Here is a 26,695-nt window from a genome sequence, read left to right as displayed (position 1 = left end):
TGATTGGGTTATTTATTTTTTTGGTGTTTAGATTTTTGAGTTCTTTATATATTATAGAGATTAGTGCTCTATCTGATGTGTGGGGGGTAAAAATTTGCTCCCAAGATGTAGGCTCTTTATTCACCTCACAGATTGTTTCTTTTGCTGAGAAGAAACTTTTCAGTTTGAGTCCAGCCCATTTATTGATTCTTGATTTTAATTATTGTGCCACAGGAGTCTTATTAAGGAAGTTGAGGCCTAATCCCACATGATGGAAATTAGGGCCTACTTTTTCTTCTATTAGACACAGGGTCTCTGGTTTTATTCCTAAATCCTTGATTCATTTTTAGTTGAGTTTTGTGCATGGTGAGAGATAGGAGTTTAATTTCATTATGTTGCATATGGATTTCCAGTTTTCCCAGCACCATTTGTTGAAGATGCTATCTTTTCTCCAATGCATGTTCTTGGCACCTTTGTCTAATATAAGATAATTGTAATTTTGAGGGTTAGTCTCTGTGTTCTCTATTCTGTACCTTTGGTCTACCAGTCTGTTTTGGTGCCAATACCATGTTGTTTTTGTTACTATTGCTCTGTAGTATATAGTTTAAGGTCTGGTATAGTGATGCCACCTGCTTCACTCTTTCTGCTAAGTATTGCATTAGCTATTCTGGGTCTCTTATTTTTTCAGATGAATTTCATGATTGCTTTTTCTATTTCTATGAGGAATGTTATTGGAATTTTGATCAGAACTGCATTAAATCTGTATAGTGCTTTTGGAAGTATGGTAATTTTGATAATATTAATTCTGCCTATCCAAGAGCAAGGTAGATCTTTCCATCTTCTAAGGTCTTCTTTGATTTCTTTATTTAAGGTTTAGTAATTTTCATTATATAGATCTTTCACCTCTTTCATTAAGTTGATTCCCAATTATTTAATTTTTTTGGAGGCTATTGAAAATGGGGTAGTTTTCCTCATTTTCCTTTCTAAGAATTTGTCACTGATATACAGAAATGCCTTTGATTTATGGGTGTTGATTTTATATGTTGCTACTTTGCTGAATTCATTTACTAGTTCTAAAAGTTTTCTGGTAGAACTTTTAGGGTCTTCCAGGTGTAGAATCATATCATCAGCAAATAGTGCTAATTTGAGCTCTTCTTTTCCTATGTGTATCCCTTTAATTTCTTTTGTCTGTCTAATTGCTCTGGCCAGTGTTTCAAGAACTATGTTAAATAAAAGTGGTGAAAGAGGGCATCCCTGTCTTGTTCCAGTTTTTAGAGGAAATGCCTTCAATTTTTCTCCATTTAGAATGATGTTGGTCTGGGGCTTAGCATAGACAGCCTTTATGATGTTGAGATATGTTCTTTCTATCACTAGTTTCTCTAGTGTTTTGAACATAAAGGGGTGCTGTATTTTGTCAAATGCCTTTTCTGCATCTATTGAGATGATCATATGATTTTTATCTTTAAGTCTATTGATGTGATGAATTATATTTATTGATTTCCATTTGTTGAACCAGCCTTGTCTCCCTGGGATGAATCCCACTTGATCATGGTGCATGATCTTTTTGATATGTTTTTGTATTCAATTTGCCAGAATTTTATTGAGAATTTTTGCATATATGTTCATTAGAGATATTGGTCTGAAGTTTTCTTTTTTTGATGTGTCTTTGCCTGATTTGGAATCAGAGTGATATTGGCTTCATAGAATGAGTTTAGAAGTACTGCCTCTTTTTCTATTTCCTGAAATAAATTGAAGGGTATTGGTATTATATCTGTTTATGTCTTCTATATTTCTATAGTGTCTGTTGTGATATTTCCTTTTTCATCATGTATGTTAGTGATTTGAATTTTCTCTCTTCTTCTCTTCATTCGCATGGCTAAGAGCCAATTTTATTTATTTTTTTCAAAGAACCAACTTTTCTGTCAATTTTTTCAATTGTTTCTTTTATTTCAATTTCATTGATTTTAGCTCTGATTTTAATTATTTCCTGTCTTCTGCTGCTTTTGGTGTTGATTTGTGCTTCTTTTTCTAGGGCTTTGAGATGTAATGTTAAGTCATTTATTTGTTGACTTTTTCTTCTTTTAAGGAATAAATTCCATGCAATGAGCTTTCCTCTTAGAACTGCTTTCATAAGGTCCCAGATATTTTGATATGTTGTATCTGTGTTCTCATTCACCTCTAAAAATTTTTTAATCTCCTTGATGTGTTCTGTAACCCATTGTTCATTCAGTAGCATATTATTTAGTCTCCAGGTATTGGAGTGCGTTTTATTTCTTATTTTATTATTGATTTCTAATTTCATTCTATTATGATCTGATAAAATGCAGGCAAGTATTTCTACTTTTTAATTTTGCTAAGAGTTGCTTTGTGGCATAATATTTGGTCTATTTTAGAGAAGGATTCATGTGCTACTGAGAGGAAAGTGTATTTTCTCATTATAGGATGAAATATTCTATATATGTCAGTTAAGTCTAAGTTATTGATTGTATTATTGAGTCCTATAGTTTCTTCGTTCAGCTTTTGTTTGGAAGATCCATCTAGTGATGAAAGAGGTGTTTTAAAGTCACCCCAAATTATTGTGTTGTGGTCTAATTGACTCTTGAACTTGAGAAAAGTTTATTTGATGAACATAGATGCTTCATTGTTTGGGGCATATATATTTATAATTGTTAAGTCTTGTTGGTATATGGTTCCCTTGATCAGTATATAGTGTCCTTATTTATCCATTTTGTTTTCTATTTTTTGAACTATTTCTATTTATTTATTTTATTTTTTAACTTTCCTATGTTTATTTTTTTGTTGCTTCTTTTTTCTTTAAATTTGTTTTAATTAGTTACACACGACAGTACAATGATCTTGACATATCATACATTTGAATAAGATGGGGTATAATTTCTCATTTTTCTGAGTGTACAGGTTGCAGAATCACATTGGTCATGCAGTCACATATATACATACAGCAATAATAAAGTCTATTTTATTCTGCTGTCCTTCTTTATCCTTTTTGATTGACTTTAGTTTGAAGTCTGCCACTAACCCTTCACCTTAGTCTGTTTATGTCTTTTTCTATAAGATGAGTCTCTTGGAGACAGCATATTGTTGGGTTTTTTTTTCTTGATCCAATCTGCTAGTATATGTCTTTTGATTGGTGAGTTTAGGCCATTAACATTCAGGTTTATTATTGAGACATGATTTGTATTCCCAGACATTTTTGTTTATTTTTGGTATTTAAGGTGACTTGGTTTCTGCTCTGATTAGATTTTCCTTTAGTGTAATCCCTCCCTCTGATGATTTTCATTATTGTTTTTTATTTCCTCTTCTTGGAATATTTTGCTGAGGATATTGTGCAGTGCAGGCTTTCTAGTTGTAAATTCTTTTAACTTTCGTTTATCATGGAAGGTTTTTATTTCATCATCAAATCTAAAGCTTAGTTTTGCTGGATATAGGATTCTTGGTTGGCATTCATTTTTCTTTCAGAGCTTGGTATATGTTGTTCCACGATCTCCTGGCTTTGAGGGTCTGGGTTGAAAAATCTGCTGAGATACGAATTGGTCTCCCCCTATATGCAATCTGATTCATCTCTCTTGAAGCTTTTAAGATTCTATCCTCATTCTGTATGCTAGGCAGTTTCATTATAATGTGCCTTGGTGTAGCTCTGTTGTAATTTTGTATATTTGGTGTTCTGTAAGCCTCTTGTATTTGGTTTTTTAACTCTTTCTTCTTGCTTGGGAAATTTTCTGATATTATCTCATTGAAGAGATTGTGCATTCCTTTGGCTTGGAACTTTGTGCCTTCCTCTATCCCAATAACTCTTAGATTTGGTATTTTGATGCTGTTCCATGATTCTTGGATGTTCTCTTCATGATTTCTAATTATCTTCATTGTATGATCAATTTATTTTCCAGGTTGTATACTTTGCCTTCATTATCTGATGTTCTTTCTTCCAAGTAATCTAGTCTGTTGGTTATGCTTTCTATTGAGTTATTTATTTGATTTATCATATCCTTCATTTCAAGGATTTCTGACTTTTGTTTTCGGAATCTCTATCTCTCCTGAAGTAATCTTTTGCTACCTGTATTTTCTCTCTTATCTCATTGTTGAAGTGATCAATTTTTGCTTGTATTTGCTCATTTAGGTCATTCTTTAATTCACAGATCATTTTAATTATGAACCTTCTGAACTCCTTCTCTGAGATTTCATCAACTTTGCTTTCTGTGGGTTCTGTTATTATAGTGTCCTGGTTTGTTTGGGACACTTTCCTCCTTTGTTTTTTCATGTTGTCTCTGTGTCTTTCTTTCTTGCCATGTGGATCTGAGATATTACAGTTTCTTCCCTATATTCTTGTAGTACCTATGCAGATTGTCTGTACCTCACCTTGATGTTGGGCTTCCAGACCCTGCTGGTGTCCCTCAATGAATGCTACTTCATCCTGGATCTGGGTCCTGTGCAAGTTGGTGTGGGTAGATCTGGGCCACCGGCTTGACCTCCCACAGTAGTCTGGTGCTTGAAAGGGGTGGTCCTGCGCCAGAGGCTAGGCGCGCCTGGGACCCACACAGTCCACCATGTGGGTGGATCTGGATCTGAACTTGTTTATAAATTACAATAATCTTTTGATAGAGCATTTAGGTTTTTCTATGTATAAAATCATGTCATCTGCAAACACAACACCCCGATTCTTTGAACATTAAAAATTATAATACTGTGTGAGACATAGAAGTAAAATTACATACTTTAAACATTTGGTGGTAAAAAATAAAAACACAATCTATCAAAATTTACATAATACATTTGGAATGGTACTTGGAAAATTGTTTAAACTCTTGCTTATAAAATTAAAAAAAAAAAAATTAGTGACCATAATTTCCAAGTCAAGAAGTTGGAAAAAGAACAGAGAATAGAACAAAAGAAAGTAAAATGAAGTAAATAATAATGCTGAGACAGAACATTAAGAAAATATAAATAAAAATACAGAGGATAAAAAACTAAGATTCGTTTCACTGAAAAAAAATTAATAAAGTAATAAAACTTTGCCCAGACCCATCTGAACAAAAAGGGAGAAAGCACAAATATATAATATGAGAAAACAAAGAAAAAAAGGACACCTAACTAGAAATAACTCTTTAAAATACTACAAACAACATTATGACATGAATTGTAAGACATTAGAAAGATTAATTTGCTATTTTAAAGAAAAACTAAAAAAAAATCATAAAAATGTTAACTGATATGATTCTGCAGTCTGTTTACGGGGTAAAAATGGGAGTTCATAACCCACTTGAATCAAAGTGTGAAATATGATATATCAAGAACTATGTAATGTTTTGAACAACCAACAATAAAAAATTTTTAAAAATGTTAAAAATAATTAAGTAAAAATGATGAACATAATAAAATAAATTCTCTGAAAAAAAATGAAAAGCAAGCAAACTAAGAATAAGAAAAAAGAAAAAGAAAACCACACCAGTATTTAAGCAAGTTTATAAACCTTCAGAGAAAAATGTCTGGGTCATCTACAAACTATTTCACAACATAGAAAAATTGGAAAACTGTTTCAGTATATTCTATGAGGCAAGCATATCACTGCTAATAAAACAGCAAAATCCATCCAAACAAAGGGATTTTAGTGATTCTCATTTGTGAAAAGAGATGAAAAGCAAATATTTAGTAAAATAAAACAAAAAATGATTGTGTATAATTATAATTTGATTTATTTCTGAAAAACATTTTATTTAAAAGTTTAACTTTTTTAATAGTTCAAAACTATTCAACATAATTAATCACATTAAAGAACAAAAAGAATAATCTGAATACATTATAAGCAATTTATATAATCAAACTCATACTTATTAGCATCACTTTAAGTTAATTTGCCTTAATTAAAGGGAAAGATGAATTTACAATGGTTGCACATTAGATACATTTTCTTTAAAATCAAAGCACAATAAATGCATACTTTTTATTTATGTTACTATTCAACACTGTATTTGAGAGTCTAGTCAGGGAAATAACATAAGAAAATAAAATGCAGCTCTTAGAATTAGGAAGAAAATTATTTCTTTTATATGCTAAGATTATTTTTTATAGACAATTCAACAACATCTCCATATAAAATATAAGAACTAGTAAGCAGTGTTGCTGCCTATGAGATCTTTAGATTTAAAAATCAAAGCATCCCTATATAGTAGCAATTAAAATTGTTTAATGATGGGCTGGGGTTGTGGCTCAGTGGTAGAGCACTCGCTTAGCACGTGCAAGGTGCTGGATTCAATCATCAGCACCATATAAAAATAAATAAATAAATAAATAAAGGTATAAGAAATGTTTACTGATTAGGGAAAATAATATAATTGCATAGTACATTATTAACAAAGCAATGAGGAAACGAGGGATAAATTCAACAAAAGATATTGCTGTAGAGACCAAGCTATAATAATTTATTGAAGCAGATAAAGAAGTTCTTAGTTAAATGGAAAAATAAACTATGTTAATAGATGAGAGTGCTTAAAATCATAAAGATGGAAATTATCTCCAAATTTATGTATAAACTCAGTATAATTACAACAATAATCATGATAATGTTATGCACAAAACTTGGCTTAATATTCGTATTAAAGACTAAAGAGTCAAGAAAAACAAAAACATTTTGAGAAGAAAGAATAACAAAGAGAGATTGACCCTGTTCAATATTAATATTATTATAAATCCAACATGTTTGAAATAGAATGTTATTGGCACAGATTGGATCAAGAGAACAATGAACTTTAGAAAGAGACCCGTGAATAGGTAAGAACTTATCTTACAATAGAGGTGTTTTAAGCATAGTAAGAAAGGAAGGACTGGTTTGCAAAATAATCCTAGACTTTAGATTCACCTGCTGCTCAGCTGACCCCTGCGGGATCCAGAGGTGTTATTAGGTACCCCATGCATTTCTTGCTAGAAACCCCTACCTTGGACTAGGCTGACATTGCCCCATATTGACTGACTCTCTTCTTCCTCAACAATAGTTCAGGGCTCCTCTTATTCCAACAGCTCATCAGTAGGGCTATTGCAAGGATAAATTGCAGGTAATTTCATGTCCTGACTCCTTTCCTCTAACGCCTCTATTGTGTATACTTGGTTCCAAGTTATTTATCCTTCATGGAAGCACATTGAATGAATGCTATAGTAAGTGGTGAAAGTGTTGCTGCTGTGGCTTGGATATGGTGTAAGTGTATCTCCCAAGGCTTCATGTGTTGAAATTTAATCTTTATTGTGAGGTAGTAAGAGGGTGGAACTTTATCCAACTGTGGCATTTCGGGGGGGGGGTTGTCTTTGATTAGAATTAGATAAGGTCCTTAGATGAAGTCCCTTTGTTGAATTTTTGTAGCATCAAAAGAAGAGGAAGAGAGGCCAGAAAACACACACACACACACACACACACACACACACAAGCTCCCTATCCCTTGTCTTGTAATGCCCTATGACATCTTGGGACTTTGATAGCAAGAGGTCATCACCTCTCTATTGTTCCTCTAGAACCATGAGCCAAAATAAACTTTTTTGTTAAAACTTCCCCAGTCTGTGATGTTGTGTTACTGGCAACAGAAAATTGGACTAATATAGTTGTGCATAGCCTTCCTTGTATCCCAGAAAAGCAGCCTCAACCCTGAGAGCAATTGAACAAGACTCCTTGGGAGTGAGGTCTTCCCAAACTGGCCCCAGGCTGTTGGCAGGCTCTCTTTCATCCCTGGAAGCAAGGGCACAGGGAGGCCCAAGGAAAATCCAAGCAGTAAGCAGCCTCAAGAACTTCTGCTGAGAGGGGAGAAGACGAAGACGCACGCGCACGCACGCGCACGCACGCGCACGCACGCACACACACACACACAGAGTTTGTTCCTAAAGTGTTCATTTGTCTGGTGAAAATGTGCCTATATCTCACAGACACATACATGCATACATAGGTCTCAGAGCCAATATGATGTGTGTGTGTGTGTGTGTGTGTGTGTGAGTGTGTGTGTGGAGAGAGAGAGAGAGAGAGAGATCAGTTATGAGAATTTAATTACGCATGCAGTTGTAGAGACTGAGACCCATGATTTGCCATCTGTAAGCCGGAGCATCAGAAAAGCCAGTGGACTGTCAGAGTTCAAATACCTGAGAACTAGACAGGCCAGTTAGGTACCACCTAATTGAATAAGTAAGCAAGCCATGTCAATACAATAGACCAACACATTTGTGTCTTTCCACAGTGTCAGCATTGATTAACTAGCAAGAAATTAACAGGCTACACCACTTTAATCAGTGGCAGTTCATTGAGTACTTGTGGGTCACCTGGTAGTCAAAAGTCAAGCAATCACAAGAATTTTTATTTCAATTTTAATTTATAACATCTACAATACTCAACAACACTTTACACAATCATATATATATATTTTTTTTTAATTTTTTTTTTTGAGAGAGAGAAAGAGAGAGAGGTGCTAAGGTTAAGACAGCCATTAGGGTTCAGAAGGCTGAACTGAAAGCAAAGGCAGAGAACATAAAATAATGCAAAGAGCCACAGTAGGTGGTCAGATAAAACTAAAAACTTGTTCTGGGCACAGAACTGTCGAAGGCTAAGGTCTCAGGTCCAGATGAACTGCAGTTTCAGAGTGTCTGCTTGGAGTGTCAGCTTGATGTGTCTGCTTAGAGTGTCGCTTGATGTGTCTGCTTGGAGTGTCAGCTTGATATGTCAGCTTGGAGTGGACTGTACATGGTCTTTATGGGCGGGAGAAACCACACTCTGCTAAAGCCCAGGGATGAGATCTGGAGCTTTATCACTGTGGGTATTTTCCTGGGCAAGGCTCCTGATGACTATAACCAAGTGATGGGCTCAGGGTGCTGCTATGATCAGTCTCTGGTGTTCCTTCTTTTGTGGGCCTCAGATGAGGGGGTTGCTTCATTTGATGCTCTGGTGTGTTAATAAGCCCATGAGCCTGGTTTTTCCAACATAAATTTGATACACCCAAGCATCCATGAAATTCTCATTACTTTGATAAGTCCACAGGTAGTCATTTTTATTGCATGATTTATTTCCTCGTCAGTTTGTGCCTTATGGTTGTGCCAGGCAGATGGTGGTTCAAGGAGTAGAGTCATTTTACCTCAGCACTCAAAAAGTTATAGCTTGCCAGGTGCAGTGGTGAACGCCTGTAATCTGAGGCAGGGGAATCTCGAGTTCAAAGCCAGCTTCAGCAAAAGCAAGGTGCTAAGCAACTCAGTGAGACCCTGTCTCTAAATAAAATACAAAATGGGGGGGTTATGTGTCCTTAAGTTCAATCCATGGTCCCCCCCCCCCAAAAAAAAAAGGTTATAATTTATGGCAAACTACTGCTTTACAAAATGGAGTAACTCAGGTTTAGGCACAGACTGAAAACGGTTGTCCTATACAAGTGGAGTAACTCAGAGCAGGACAACCTGCTTTCCACTCTAGGAAAGCCCAAGAACTGGGGAGGTCCATTTGTTGGGGGTGCTCCTCTAAGTCTGAAAGCCTGAGTATCAGGAGCTCTGATATCTGAGGGCAAAAGATGAATGTCCCAGCTCAAGCAGAAAATATGTATTTTGCAGTATCAGATGACACTCACCCAGCTTGGTGAGGACAGACCATTATCAATTCAAATGCTAATCTCTCCCAGAAACACCCTCATGCCTTCACAATTGCATCAAGAACTGTTTCATCACTATTTAGGCATCCACTTAGCCCAGTTAGGTTTAGACATAAATCGACCATCACACACACACACACATAGACAAACATGCACACAGTTGCAAGTTATTAAAGATTATGCACACAGAAATACACATGAATATATGCACATCAGGATAGATCATTGAAATCTTCAAAAGAAAATATAGAAAAGTATTATTATCAGCAAATGGAAGGATTTGTTAGAAATTACAAACACTCCTTCCCCATCCCCCTGCCCCCCCCAAAAAAAACACCAACATATCTTATAGGAAAATATTGATATATATATGATTATTTTTATATTTTGAAATTTTGCATGAAAGAAGAAAAGAGACAAGCTGCAGACAGGGAGAAGATGTTTGCAATGCATATAACCACACATGACTCCTATGAATCAGTAAGAATACATACTACCCCTTAGAAAAGAGCTCAGTGGACAGAAAGGCAATTCACAAATGAAGAATTACAAATTATCAAGAAATATATGGAACACTTCTCAAGTCCATGAGTCAGCAAGAAATACATATTAAAAATTAAATAAATATATTTCGATCCTGCATTGGCAAAGAAATTTAAAAGCCTAATAATAGCAAATATTGGCAAAAGTGAGAGAAATGAAAATATTTGTTCAGTGCTTGTGTGAATGTAAATTGGTGCAAACACTTTGGAGAGCAATTTGGTATATGTAGCAAGTTGAAGATATATTTTTAGGCGTTTTGTTATGGATAACTCTTGCATAAGCACATATGAGACAGGGAAAATGTTCAAAGCAGAAGAAATTAAAGTGGTATGTTCACAGCATTTAGGATAAGCCAAAATTCAAAATCTAATGTTGAGTGCAAAAAGCAAGTTGTAAAAGAAGGAGTATGGTGGTGTTATAGTAATGTAAATGCTGTATTTTGTTTATGAATATATCTTTATGGAGAAAATTATTTTAAAAAATTTATGAGGGTGATTATACACCAATCTCAGGATAATGATTGTTTTTTCCCAGAGGTGGGAAATGGGGAGGAAAGCAATGAAAAATGGAGGTTTGAGATGTATTTGATACAAAACAAATTTGCAGAAGAAGTAAATGAAGCCCATGAAACAAAATGTTAACATGTATTCAATCTTTATAATGGTTATATTAGCACATAAATCATGTCTAAAATGAAAGAAAGGAATCATATATATTATATATGTTTAAGTGAATACAGGAAAAAACAAACAAACAAAAAAAAAGATGTGGAGGTCAAGAGTTGCCAATATAGATTAATATCATGAAATTTTAAAAATTGGAATTCTTTTTGAAGACCAGTTTTCCTATTCCACAATTTTGCCAATGTCCGTATGTGCCCTCATAAGCATCTGTCAGCTAGAGCCAGCCTATTAAAAGATGGTAAAAAACTCATCTGCCTAAGATGCATTTACTAATTTTTGGGACTCCCTAGTTGAAGACTAGCTACCTTTTTTAATTTCCTTTACAGCTCTGGAATTTTAAAATATAACTATTTTGGTCTGGTACAAAATTCCTGGCTCAGAGTTGAAGATTTTTTTTTTCTTCTGTGATCTGGAAGACAAAGGAACAGCCAAGTATTTTCCTATAGGTCAGAGAAGACCAGAGCTCCAAACCATCCTGTGTTCTGTAGGCAGAAAAATCCTTTATAGCTCCTATGAAACTGTTTCCAGAATAAAGAAAATAATAAAGCAACAGCAATCACTCCCATGTATTGTCCATGAACCCCTTTACTTATGCTTCTGTTTTTCCATTGGCCCTTTTGAACCAGCTGCTTTTGTTATCTCTAGTTCATAAGTAAGAAAACTAAAAGTTGTTAGGTTTTCATAACTTGTCCTTGGTCAAGCAGCCACTGAGTGTCAAATGTAAACCCCCTGTTTTCTAGTTCGGTTTCTTCCCCTAGCCCATACTACTGCAGTTTGTATGGGAAGCTTCCTGATTTCTGAAAGACTATTGCAAAAAAAAGGGAATTTTAATGACTCTTTTTCTTGATTATTGATTTTTTTTCCCCTTTTCTAGTGCCGATTTCAGGGCTATGAAGAGAGAACATATACAGAGTCCTTATTTCCTACTCAGTCCTCTTCCCGGGCCATGCTCCCTGTTTCTGTGGGCCAGGTCTGTGCTGCTGAGTCCCTGCCTCGGACCTCTGCGACTGCTCAACATTCACATAGCCAGCTGCTCTGCATGCATGCAGATCATGAGCCAGATGCAGACTTTGCCTTGTAGCATGGAGCAGATAGGACAAAAGACTGCAGTAAAATGCTGCGGTTCAAAAACACCTCCACTCTTGAACCATGCATCCAGAAACCTGGAGTCACTGCCAAAACACGTTTCTCCAGAGAGTCCTTCAAACCTAACGCTGCATTTTTCTTCCCTGGAGGAGGATGACCTCAGAGTTGGAGTATGGAGAAGCAGACATTAAATGGGTCGAGTGCTACAGGGATGATTGCAGGTAAGACTGGCCATCTTGCAGGAGGTCGAAGAGAGTTGGAGAGAACTGCATTTTGCTCAGATGCTGAGGGACAAAAGCTAGATCCTAGACCCTGTGTGAGTGAGAAAGCACAAAGATAATCAGTGAGGGGTTTGCCCCTGAGAGATGCTACTGGTCACTTATTAATGACAGGGGAAGGGAGGGGAGCTCAGAACCTCAGCCTACCCTGACAGCCTGACTCTGACAGGGACTTTGACCTTCCCTGGGTTGGGTCATCTGCAGGGTCATCTGCAGGAATTCTGAAGACCTTTTTTCCCTGAAGAGGATGCAGTCACTCCTGTACCCATGGCTGCCTGTATACCACCAACTACTATTGAGTTTCTCCTTTTTCAGGAGCAGGGTACAGAGATTGGTGAGCCCACACATATTTATTATGCATTTCCTTTTTTTCCTAGTATTTTGCTAAGTTCTGTGAAGTTCAGAATTGAGTGCTGCCTCTGTTTTTCCTTATCCATAGAGTTTTGTTGTTTGTTTTCTGAAGGGGGCACTTTTCTAAATTTCAGAAACTTGACAGTTCCACAGAGACCTTGTGTTATAGTTTGGATCTGGAATGTCCCCCAAATGCCCATGTGTTAAAGACTTGGAATCCAGCTTGTGACACTATTGGGAGGTGATGAAAACTTTGAAGTGAGTCATAATGGGAGGACTTTAGATTATTGAGGGTGTGCTCTTGAAGGAGATATTGGGACCCCAGGCCCTGTCTCTACTCTGTCACTTCCTGCCCACATCATGCTTCCACCATAATATACCAGCACACGCCCAAAGCAATGAAGCCACCTGATCATAGACTGAAATCTATAATACTGTGAGCCAAACTAAATCTTTTCTCATTATTAGTTAATTATCTCAGGTATTTTTTGCAGTAATAGAAATTTGCCTAATATACTATTCATTCTAAAGTTAGGTATATATATATATATATATATATATATATATATATATATATATATATATTATAAACTTTCCAAAATACACTGTAAGTTTCCCTGTCTGAAGGAAGACTATAGTGAAAAGTTCACAGTGAGCACTAGTGATTGATCTCTAGATGCAGATATAGGTGGCGTGGAAAATAATGCTGACGAGTCACTGAGTCTGAAAACTATTGTGGCAATCGTTGGTTTCTTAAGGAGGGTCAAGTTTCCAATGTCCTCTCTCTTGAATCCTCACCTTTCTGCTAAGCTCCAGGACTGTATTCATCACTGTCCATTAGACATTTCTGTCTTTTTAGTCCTTCTAACCACTCAAAAGTGAGGTCCTCAAAAGGAAATCCTTCACCTTTCATCTCAAACATCTCTCTTTTTTTCTGTGAAGGGCACCATTGCCACAGGCTGAATAATTCCATAATAATTTCATTCCTATCTCAAACCTTATGCCCCACACTTGCTCCATTGCAAATCTGTCAGGTTTGGTTAAAAACAAACAAACAAAAACCTTCTTACTTCCATCCATCTCCATTTCCATTATCCCCAGGGCTAACTCAGGTCTTCATAGTCTCTTCTTTAGACCTTGCTGTCTCCTAATTGATCTTCCTCCCTCTCATTTCTTCTGCCTCCAAAACATCTCACCACTTACCACATAAATCTTCCTAAAGCAAGAGCCTGATGGTGACACTCCCCTGCTCAGGTGCCTTGAAAGGCTCTTCATGGCCTGTAGTACCAAGAGCACATTCTTTAGCTTGGCCTGTGAGACCCCGTGGTTCTGCCCCCTTGCTTCTAGGCCACTTGTCTGCAGGTTCCTTCAGTCCTCTGTCAAGTGGGTCTTTGCTTAAGCTTTCTATTTCTATCTCTATAGAATGCTGTTTCATCAACTGCAAGCTTTTAAACCATGTTTCTCTTTCAAGGTCATTAAAAATTATTTTCTGCACCAATCCTTCCCTGACCTCAAGCTGGAAAGCAATCCCATTCCTTTGGAATTCCCCTAGAATTTATCCTGTGGCATTCATTGTTGTATTTTTTTTTTCTTTTCTTTTTTTGGGGAGGATTGGGAGGGGTACTAGGGATTGAACTCAGGGACACTCAACCACTGAGCCACATCCCCAGTCCTATTTTGTATTTTATTTAGAGACAGGGTATCACTGGGTTGCTTAGAGACTTGCTATTGCCGAGGCTGGCTTTGAATCCATGATCCTCCTGTCTCAGCCTCCCGAACTGGCATGTGCCACCGCACCTGGCATGTATTTTTTTTCTTATTGTTTCATCCATTTATTCATTCATTCACTCACTAATTCATTCATCCCACAAGTAATGTCTTGATGGAAAAGTTCCATAAGTAGCAAGTCTTGAGGGGAAAAAACCTTGTGTATACCTGTTGAGTTGAATAGGCTTATATTTTGGGTCATTTTAACTCCTATTAGTAATGAAAAAGATATCATAAGTTGCTTGACTTATATGGTATAATGTGGCCATTTTCCTGCAAAATCAATTAGTGAATTAAACTCTGAAATGAAGGGTTCAAATTCACTTTTCTTTCTTTCATCCTCACGAGAAGTTTCTGTCTCATGACTGTTATTGTTTCTTGTGTTCATCATTGAGAAAAACAAGTTCTGTGAATGATACTAACAAGTTGTTCTTCCATGACAATTTTGTCACCTGTTTGCACCTTCTCTTTTTTCTTTCTGGTTCTATCTGTAGATAGAGTATGAAGGAGACCTAATACCATTAAAGGAACCCCTGCTAGAGTAATTCGGACAGGATTTACTTCAAAGCCTACACATGCTTCATCATCACCAAACACTTCTGAAAACATAACATAGTTCATTGTTGTCCCCAACTCATATTTTTAAGGTTGGCTTTGATCCTTCTGGCTGGCATCAGGTAACACTTCAAATCTGAGTGTAACAGGAAAGATGCAATAGTATTTGAGATGCTCTTCAAAGCTCTAAAGTTGCATCATAGTCTGGTCATTGAAGTTTTGCTTTCATTGCACTTTTTGATGGCACAGATAAATATATTTCAAAGATAGTTGATTCTTACTTAAATTTGAATGCAATTCTGTATTAATTGACATCTCAAAGGGAAATACTTTACAAACATCACGATTCATCGCAGCATTGTTAATGTATTCAATAAATAGACCACATTTTAAATGAGCTCCATGAAAGTCATTTTTTCCTAAAAGTGTCATGATTTTTAAAATGAATTTTGTCATTTTAAAAATTTTTTAGGTCTTTTCTTCATTTAGAAATAGTAAGATATGCCTTCAGAATAGTTACATAGTTTATTTAGCCATGGATATTTACTATTTTGTTTAGCTGAAGTAAAATGTATGCTATAAGCTTTCTGTAGAGGACCAAGCTTAAGTTACCTCTATACAACAGAAATAACTCTATAAAATAGAGTTATTTTATTTTTTTCAATTTTGACCAGCTCTTTGCAAATTGAATTGGTACAGCACAGATAAATTGGTACTATACTTGGTAAAATTTCCTTTGCTTGCTATTTTTCTACATGAACAGAACTTTTTTTTTTTTTTAATTTTAGTGTTAGCATAAACTTCCTATGTTTGCTCTTTCTCTATGGACAAAAAGATTTTTAAAAAATCAAAAAGCACAAAATAAACCCAAATAGAAAATATGCAATCACTGATTTATGCTGTTTTCATTTGGGATTTTTCAACTTTACAGTGATACCAAAGCAACACGCATTCAGCCGAAACATATTCACCTTTTCAAATTCATCTGAATTTGCATCTTTTCCTGGGCTAGTGGTATACAGTACAACACTTCCCTGAGATGCTGGGCAGCAGCAGAGAGCCACAGCTCCCTGTCAGCCATTCAATCATGAGGGGAAACACGGGATACTCCATAGTGTCCTGGGTTGCTAAGCTATGATGTTCAGTAGGTTAGATGTATTAAATGCATTTTCGACTTAATAATATTTTTACCTTATGGTGAGTTTATAGAGATGTAACCCTATGATAAGTCAAGAAGCAAATGTTTGTAAAAAATAATTTAAACCTTTATTTAGCTTGCTGCATACATGAAACAACCACAATCATTTTCATTTCTCCCTGATGTCAATTTCACTGAAGGATAGCATAGCATGAATTGAAAGAATAACTCATGGACAATTCTTGTATACTCTCTTAGAGCCTTCTATGTGGCACCATTTAAAGCTAATGGTGTTATTAAGAGTTTTGAAGTTTATATAGTTTTTATTTCCCTTTCACAGAATGCTTCAAACCAGCTCTACTTTTAAAAATTTAAACATTTCTAGACAGGCAGGAGAATTATTTTAAAAGCAATTGAGTTATGAAGGGCTTCAACTGACACTTTACCCTGTTAATCAACTTTTATTGAGATTCTAACATAGACTCAAAATAACCAGTAAATAGCCTAGGCAATATTATTTATGTCAATGAGGAGATTATAATTAAATTGAAAGCAATTCAGCTGATTATGTAGTAGTGGATCACAAAAGTGGTGCATAGTCACAGTGGCCTCGTGTATCTTATAACTTGTGAAGGAGGAAACTGTAGGTAAATGTGAGGAGAGGTAGATTTGCAGAGAACATGAAATATATTCCCAATATTGGGCACCACTTGAGCAAAAGGTAAAGAATGACCATAAAGCAAACAGAAATCCAAAGAGCAGTTAATTTAGTGCCCCCCAGTACTCCTGCATGATTTTGTATTAGAAAGATCAATGATATTCATGACCACACATTCCCTTCCCATTTGCCACTAAAGTGCAACCTGATGGCCTATCCCCCACCAGCCACTGCTGATTGGCCAAGGTCATACATTACCCAAGTTGAGCCAATTAGATTTCTGTCCAAGACACTGAAAGCGGAGGTAAGAAGCGAAACTGTCAGAGTTGATCTCTTGAGAGGGAAGGCTGTGTGGACTCAGGCACTGGAGCTTTAGAACAAGAAGAATGAAGCACACGTTTGGGAAGGAGCTGAGGGAGTGGACTCGGAGAGAAAGAGGGAGCACATGCCAGAGAGGAGTGTGGGCTACAGAGCAAGCCACTGATTAAAGGCTTGACAGTTCCTGAGAAGTCCCTGTAGATTCCCAGAAGTAGATTTCCTTACTCTCATGTGGCCTGAGTGTCTTTTTTCCCCTTGCACTAAATTATAACCAAAGCAATTCTTTCCGGGTGCACTTTATTTTTTATTTTTATTTATCATTGGCCTCTTTCATTTTATCTCTTCTCTCCATCTTTCCTGCGGTCACCTCTGCTGTATATAGATCTCTCTTGTCATTATCCTTTTTTTTTCCTTATTTCTTATCTTTCCTCCCAGTTGATCTGCCAGTACCTTTTCAATATAGTCACTAATGAGGTTTAGTCATTTAATGAGGATGTGGCTACATGTGATTGGGTAATTAATTAGCCAATCTATTAACTAGCCAATCTATTAATTAGTCAATCATATCATATTGGCAGTAGTTTTCATATCTTTTGCACTTGGTTGTTTTCACCATTTCATAATATTTGAGTATTTTTTTTTTACTTAACTTGGATTGAGTATTATTTCAAAGTGCTAAAAGAGACACCCACGATGATTCTCATAAATGAATGCAAAGCTTTTCATTACTTTCCTGAACAAATCAAGAAAATTTAACATTTCTACAAATACAGATAATGTGGGTAGAAGGGGTATAATTTATTTCTACATTAAAATAAGTCACACAGAATGATCTTATTACTTATAAAAAGCTACATTTAAATTTGCTAGGCCATCTATTTCTACCACTGGTCATCATGCTGTTAGTGGAAGAAGACGGAAAGCAGAGACAAATTAGAGATCATAGAAAACCATTCAGGACAAAAATAAACGCATTTAAAAGGTTTCTTTGTTTGCTAACATATTCATTAAGTCATTCTTTCTTTCACTCAAATAAATACCGGTTGAGTGCTTCCAGTTATGGAAGAATATGAACAAGTCATTTTAAAAATGTACAAAGCAGACAGTCTCTGCACTCTTGGGCATTATATGTTTGAGGGCAGAGAGAAAATAAGTTAAAAAAGGAATGTAAAATCTAAGAAGTGTTAATGGGTGCTAAAAAGAAAACTAAAGTCAGGTTGGAGCCAGAGAGTACCGAGAGCATAGTGTGGTTTTTAAATAGTCAGGAAAGATTTCTCTGCTAAATGGACTTTTGAACAGAGACTTGAATCAAGTACAAGAAAGAGCCATGATACTCTCCGGGACATTGTCTGGCTTATCCACAAATAGTTTTTGATCAGATAAAGAATGATGACACTCTACATTTCATGTTGGTCTCATGGAAGGGATCACATCATGAAATATGCTTTGTGCTATGGTTTGGATCTGAAATGTCCCCAATGATCCATGTGTTGAAGGTTTGGTCTCCAATGCTGAAATGTTCAGGGGGTGGAGCTCTAGGGAAGTGGTTGGATCATGAGGGCTCTGCATCATTCGTGGGTTTATTGATGGCACTGTTAGGAGATGGTGGAAACTCTAGGGGGTGGAGCCTACTTGGTGAAAGTAGGTCACTGGGAATGCCCTGGAAAGGTATAATTTATCCCTAGCTCCTTCTTCTCTCTTTCTCTCTCTCTCTCTGTTTCCTAGCTGCCATATTGAGCCATTCTCTTCTGCCATGATGTTTTGCCATCTCTCAGGCCCCACATAGTAGAGTCAGTTGACCATGGACTGAAACCATGAGATAAAACAAATCTTTCCTTCTTTAACTTTTTTTTTCTCAAGTATTCTGGTCATAGAGATGGAAGGCTGGCTAATACACTATATAGTGGGGTATAATGGGTTAAACTGGGTCTTCCAAGAAGATATGTTCAAGTTCTAACACTTGGTACTTGAGAAGGAACCTTATTAGAAATAAATATTTGTAGAAATAATCCAGTTAAGATGAGGCCATACTGGATCAGGGGGTCCCTAAATGCAATGACTGGAATATTTACAGAGAAAGGAGAGGGAGACTTGAACACAGAGATACAAGAGACACACAGTGGAGACCATGTGAGATGGAGGAAGAAATTGGAGTCAGACAACCACACACTAAGGAATGCCCAGGATGCCCAGCAACCTTTGCTGTGGGAAGATGCAAGAAAGAATAGATTGTCCCTAGAGCCTTCAGAGGATGGCCTTACTGATACCTGGATTTCATATTTGCAGGCTCTAGAATTGCGAGAGAATAAATTTCTCTTTGAAGCTACCTACTCTGTGGCAATTAGCTGTATTTGCAACAGAAAATTAAGACAGGGATATGAATCAGGGGACACTCCAGATGGCTTGTGCTAAATGATTTTGAAACACATACATATATGAAAACCACCACCAACACCACATCAGCAACAGTTTATCTTAAAAAAAAACTATTATTACGGATGTATAAAAATATAATTATTTAGATGAGAACTACTGGAAAACTTAAGATTGCTTTATTTATATGCTTATTAATCAACCATTGTGGGCCATATAAGGCCTTTCCAATCTTGCCTCCCACTACCATACATACCCCACCATATATAAGGTAGGATATACTTGTGACAATGAAACGTTGCTTCCATCCTTCCTTCCTGAAGTTTTCTTCTTCCAGTTGACCAGGGTCCAAGTATTTGTCCTCCTTAAAGCAGTTCTCCCTAAAGCAACAGTGCTTCATTTAGTATTGCCTCCAAATGAAAATGCATTTCAAGACCTGGGTTCAGGTGCTCCTGACAAAATGATTGGTTTAGCACTACTCTATAAGAACAAAAGAAATAACCATGACATCCTGTGACCTCCAGATGAGCAGGGTGGAAACAATGAACAAGTTGGAGGGAGAGCCAGTTTTGACTCCAGCAAATGATAATTCATCATGGTTAGCTTTCCTATGCAAAACTCATGCTTGGGGAGTTCTTTTTTGTGTGTGTGTGGTAAACATATCCCTTTTCTGGGCAATATATTTTGTATGTTGATGTTTGTCACAAGCTGTCCATGGGTTGCTTGTAGGTCACTGCACATGGAAGCCTAGTGGATAGAAACATCTGGTGTTTGGAAATGACCAGTGGGTCATTTTCTCTGGTCAATTGCCCAGGGACAGTGTGAATTTCTATTCCACTCTGCCGTGGCCCACACAGCACCTGAGATGGGTGTGACTTGCCAAGGTGTCAATCAATCTGCTGACTGCAAGACATCACAAAGCAAGACTCTGCTCTTGAAACCTTATCCCTGACTTTGATGTACCCTCTAAAAGAAACCACGGGAGCCATTTTTCTTTGTCAAGTTCCAGAACCCATGTGGACTAGATCTATCAGGGGCTTCGTGTTTGTAAGTATACTTCTGAATATGTGTGTTTTGTCACTCACTAATTATTTGAGACTTTAAGTTTTAGGGTGACTTACATTCTCTTGGGCAGGAAGAAGAATCCTCTACTGAGATGCTGGCTGTCATCCCTGTTACAGATATTGCAATCAAATCATCGTGCAGTTCAGGTCAACAGAGTTTCCTGGAATTCTTAATGGTCTTATATTTCTTTCACCTTGACAAAAGAGAGTAATCTACATGGATGTTCACAATCTGTTTGGGGCAGTGTAGTAGCTTGCACCCTTATTCATTATCCATGTTTTTTGTCATGTTACCCTGTACTTCCTCCCACTAGAATCAGATGGAATTTCTGCTCCATTGATCCTGCTTTGGCCAATAGGATGTTGACAGGCATAAGAAAGTTCTATTTTGAGCTTAGACCAGAGTAGTCCTCACCTGCTTCAGCCCATCCCTCTTAGGTTTCTTCCAACACCATGAACAAAGCATGCCATAGATCATGATGGTCCAAGGGGGACTTACACATGCAGAGGAACTGAGCTCATACTCCAAATTGGAGTCCATCTTAAAAGAAATCATGCTGAAATATTCAATCCGAGATCAACTAAAATACATTAATTAAGATGAAAGATTGCTTTAAACTATTGAGTTTGGGATATTCATTATGCAGCATTCTTTTGACAATTGCTGACAAATACAGGGGTGAAATATTATAGAAATTCATCATAGCAATAGCTATTGATGATTTGGTTATGGTCATGGAGAGGGACTATAGTATTTTAAAAGGAACTAAAGAGAGCATACAGGGAACTGTTCTATTGTCGATGGTATAACATCTAGAAATCATCCACTTTTCCAAGCTTGTTCTATTCACCATTAAATACATCCATCTCTTGGAGAATACCATGTAAAAAATATTTGAAGACTTAAGTGTTATGTAAACACCTGCTTGTTATTAAACATCATTCACTTAATCATCATCATCATCATTTTGTGGTATGTATTATGTATTACGTGGATAATAGGGATGAAGGGATGACCAGGATTGTGATAATCAGCTTTAAGATAGGATGTTAGGTATAGGGTAACATTTCCTTGTAGTAATATGAAAAATTTAATGGTAATAGCTAGGTTTATATTGCCCCTCATATTTATTAGCTGTTGTCTCATACCTCAGTTTAATATTTTTTTCTTTTAAAATTCAGCTAATGTTACATTCAGAAAGATGTAGACAATCAGATAAGAGGATGAGTTCACCAAAAAGAGAGAAGCCTAGTTTAATCCTTATCTGTAAAGCATTGTCACCATTTCTATACACAACCACATGATTATATTTCAAGGACTCGAGTTTATTTCTGAAGCAAATGTTTACATTTTCAGACAATCTGCTTGAAAACATTATTAGGCTTGGAGTGAGAATCTATCAGTTGCCTTCATAACTTTGAAGTCCATAATTTTTCTACAGAATCTTCCAGAAGGAGCTTGACTCTGACTACACTGGAGACCTGGTAAAGCACTGTGGAGACAGCTGCTGGGGAAAAATTTGCTGAGCTTATCAGATGGCATTACGGAAGTCTTTTATTCACTTATTCATCCAACAAAATTGTATTAAGCTCCTATTTCTTAGAAGAGTTTATTCTGATCTCTGACATAACTGTTGCTTTGAATCACTTGTGATATCTGTTTCTCACTCATAGGAAATTGGAAGTCATTTCCCTCTCTGAAGAGTAGTACTCTAGTGAGAGGATTTGGATTTGTGTTCTCCTCCTAGAAAATACCAAACCTGGAACTTTCTACCAGTGACTTGAAAAGGTGAGTGTATGGTTTTGGGCACCTGTCACAGTTCTGGAGTAATTCAGTCAGTTAAAGGGGGAGGACTTTATTGGGGTGGGCAGAAGCATGGGCTTTGAGAGCACTTTCTATAGGTTGCTCTTTTATTTCTTCCCTTTTCCAAATCCTGGCCTGTGGATGTGAGTGGTGACTTAAATGAACCATAAAACATCCCAGAAAAAAATCTGTGCTGAAGGAGGCAGCAAGGCATTGAGATGAATGGATTTGGGAGCTGTCTGAGTAGGGGAGAGATAGCACCTAATATTTATGGGGCCACAAAACTCCCATGTGTTCTGAACCTATGAATCTAGAGAAGTGTCACCCAGTCATCAACCCTGGACTCTCCACTGGCATTTATCAAAGTCATGCTCCCTTCCAAATGTGGATGATGGGACAGAGCCAGACAGTTCATCCTGAACTACATTGTCATAACTCTTGTTGCTTCCTAAGTGAAAGGATGTATTTCATCTGCATGAATGCTTTGCATTTTCTTTCTTTCTTCCTTCCTTTGTTTTCTTTTCCCTTCCTTTCCTTTCCAAATAAAACTTCCATTTTCTCATTGCCTAAGAAACTCCTCTAGATATTAAGAGGCCAGAGGATCCCAACATAGTCTTACAAACAGCCACAGAAATGGCTTTTACCTACCAGAACGTTGCTAAATTCAACAGAAGCAGCTGTAGAAAAGCAGAACGTGTCTTATTGTTTTCAGAAGACCACAGTCTGAACCAAAATTTATCACTTAGCAATTTTTTGGCTTTGAGCTAGGTTTACTCTCTCTGACCCAGATCATCCTCATTCTCATCTATAAAATGGGTGCATAAATCCCTCATCTAGTTTTTAATTTCATATAATCTGGGTTCTTTCTATGTACCCAGTGCTGTGTTACAATCTGGGATGTATTTGTCAGTTTTCCTTCATTGTAACAAAATACCTGAGGAAAATAATTTTAAAGGAGGAATGGTTTATTTTGCCTCATGGTTTCAGAGATTTCAGACCTTGATTACTTGGCTCCATTGTTTCTGGTAAGGCAGAACACAAAGGTGGACAGGGTAGATGGGGGCAGAGGAAAGCTGCTAATTTCATGGCAGCCAGGAGGCAGAGACATAGAAAGAGAGATAGAGAGAAAGAGAGGAAGAGACTGGAGGCAAAATATACCCTTCTTTCTCCAGTGCCTTACTTCCTCCAGCTAATCCCTAACTCCTAAAGTTTCTATCACCTCCAAATAGCCTTTAATAGACTATTAGTTTGTAATAGGCTATTACATCAAGTTAACTTAATGTTACAAATCTGTCAATGGTCAGAGCTTTCACAATGTAATCACCTCCACAAAACCCTGCCTCTAAGCATTGCTGGATAGGGGAATCAAGCTTCTGGAGGACATTTCAGATCCAAATCATAACAGGCTAAAACTGGACCAAACACTTCACGGTCTTACTCCCATGGAGGTAGAAAAATAGTGCGCACGTAGGATAAATGTGAAGATCGTGAAGGAAAAGTGCAACACACGACAGAAACAAGAAACAGGAAATCCTCCAGTTCTGAAGAGTCTGGGGAGCCTCCCCGAGGAAGTGCTGTTTGAGCAGAGATAGGAAGGACAAGCAGGGGGCTGTTAGATATTGGGATGTTGGGAAGATTCTAGGGAAAAGCATGTGTGAAAGGGGAGGAAGGGGCAAGCAACTGCACAGGCTATTTAGAATATGGTGGTGTGGGAAAATTAAGAGAAAAATTGCACTTGGTAAGTACCATCAGGATCTCTCTGGAGCCAGAAAACATCCCTCAAGAGACCCCCATTAAAAGCACATATATCCTCTAAGCTAACACTGTTTATGAGGTTCATTTCTGGGGAAAAGGGCCAATGGAAACCTGGATAATAATCACAGTGGGAATAAAACCATGGTCCTTCCCCCATCTCTGATATCTTGGCCTTGTCACATTCTGGAGTAATTCAGGCAGTAAAAGGAAGACTTGATTGGAGTGGGCAGAAGTGTGTGGGCAGTGAGAGCACTTTTGGTAGGTTGCTGTCTTCCTATGTATATGATGCATTTTCCTCCTGCAACCCACTGACCAGTGTTTCAAGCCAGACACAGTCTTCCAGCTTACCTCATGAAGGGGGAGAGCCCAATCTGGCCAGGCACACCTTTAGAGCTGGGAGAAATCTCTACTCTGCATCTCTCTGTGTCTTGCAGATTATTATAAATTATCATACATGGACATCTGAGCGTGGGTCTTCACAGGCGTGGATATGAACTCATCTTTGCTCAGAGTCATGCTACAATTATAAGACATAATTCCTGGAAATTACAAGAAGTATTTTTTTTTCTTTTTGATTCTGGAATCTCCAAGGAAGGGCTGTAGGCATTTAGAGCAGGGAGGGGTAAATGATTTTCTTCTTTATAAAAGAAGATAGCAAGTATTTTTAATTGGAGAGACTAAATATTTTAGTCTTGATAGACCATTTGTGTTTGTGACCATATATTTTCTATTTGTTCATTCTTGTGTTACAATTTTTAAAGATGTAAATAGCTTTCTGGATTCACCTAAACAGAAACTGGCCAGAGGCTGGATTTGGCTTGTAGGTCATAGTTTGCCATCTCCTAATCTAGAGGAAAGCTGGACCAGAGCCAGAGAGCCCAACCTGAGAAGCCTATTCTCGTTCACATCAATAAATGTCAAGTAGAAGCCGTATGACTAACAGGGTCCATTTATTTTGCAGTTTATGTGGGAAATAGCTCTTTTCTCAGACTTTGCTTAGACTCTACTTGCAAGCTAAGAGCCTGTCTTACTACAGCTTCATGAATGAGAAGAACATTCACAAAACTCCCTGCTTGTAGGAGGACAGATTTTTATTTATTGCAACAGCAGAATTCAGAATATATGGTTTGGGGCTGTTCCTCCAAGCAACAACTCCCACGAGGTGACACAAAGGGGTCAGATGATGCTGCACATGTATTGGCTTGCATTGCAGGAGAGGAACCCTGAGAGTTTGGAACAGAACCCTTTATGGTGGGCAGTAAGCCTGCTTGCCCTTTCATCCAGAGGAAACCGCTATATCTATTATCCCAGTCTGTAATCAAATCTGCTTTTTGCTCTGGAGGGAGTCACTATATCTATCTTCCAAGATTGTTACAAACATGTTGGAAAATATAATCTAGGGGAAAAAAAAGACTTACTTGTAGGACATATAGAAATACAAAAGATCTGTGGAAATTGTCTTTCAACAGATGACTAGCATCTATTTACAATAATATGACAGTCCACCAATTCTGGAAAAATAAAGCATCATATAAGCCATTTCTGATGAAAGTGATGTTTTTCCTAGTGTTCTTTGTTTGTTTTTCATCTAAGGACAGATCTAAGATCCAATCTTAAGATTATATACTCCTATGGTAACTAAATACTTTAATACAGAGGATTCTTGGCTCCAAAAGCAAAAGAAATGAATAAAAAAATAGAATGACTCATTTGGGGAATTTTTAGCATCATTGAAATTTAAAGTATAAGCAGAAGTACTCTTTAAAGAGAAATTAAATGATCATTCCCTTCAATAGGCAGCTTGTTTTTCCTTCCATTGTGCTCAAGTGATAATCAATTTGGCAGGATTAAAACAAGAAACCAGTGGGAAAGACTTGAGTATGGTTCATGAGTCATGGGGAAAAACAGTAGAGGACAGCAGGCATAAATACACATGATTTAATGCAATACACTAGGGGCCAATCAATGCCTTATTCAAGAACGAAATAAAAAGCCAATAATGACCAGAGCAATTGTAGTACTGAAAAAAGAGGCCCAGAAAGCATCACTAGAGAATTCCATGTGTATTAGTCAGACTTCTGTTATTGTAATAAATACCTGAGACAAATCCATTTAAAAGTAAAAAGGTTTATTTTGGCTCACAGAGTTGAAGGTTTTAATCTATAAACCAGTTGGGCCCATTATAGACTGAGGGACACCCAAGAACCAAATAAGAGCACTGTGTTAATGATTCTGGTCAAGAGGAATTTTCTTTCTCTTTTCTCTTTTAACATTGTTGCTAATTGCATTTTAAAGATGTTTCCCAGTATCACACAACTTTACACAATAATTTTAGTTTTGAAATTAATGTGCAGGTGAACTTTGGTAGTCTGTATATTTTTATCATTGTTTCATTTCTATTTTAATGATGCATTCATCACACAGTTTCTACAAACAACAACAACAACAAAAATAAAACCACTCTGCTTAAACTTCAACAAACACATCTATACATACAATATCAAAATCATTATGAAGAACAGGCGCAGCGTCCTGCTGAGAGGTAGAGCCGCCCCCTCCCCCCGCGCCTGCAAGGTAGACGGAACTGTGACCACCCACAGAACAGGCCCAGCGGCCTGCTGAGAGTCAGAGCCGCCCCCTCCCCCCGCGCCTGCAAGGTAGACGGAACTGTGACCACCCACAGAACAGGCCAAGCGGCCTGCGGAGGGGCAGAGCTGCCCCCCACCCCC

The sequence above is a fragment of the Marmota marmota genome, unplaced genomic scaffold (assembly GCF_001458135.2).
Source record: "Marmota marmota marmota unplaced genomic scaffold, marMar, whole genome shotgun sequence".
NCBI lineage: Eukaryota > Metazoa > Chordata > Mammalia > Rodentia > Sciuridae > Marmota > Marmota marmota.
The sequence above is the reverse complement of the archived record's forward strand: the minus strand, read 5'-3'. Positions refer to the sequence as shown.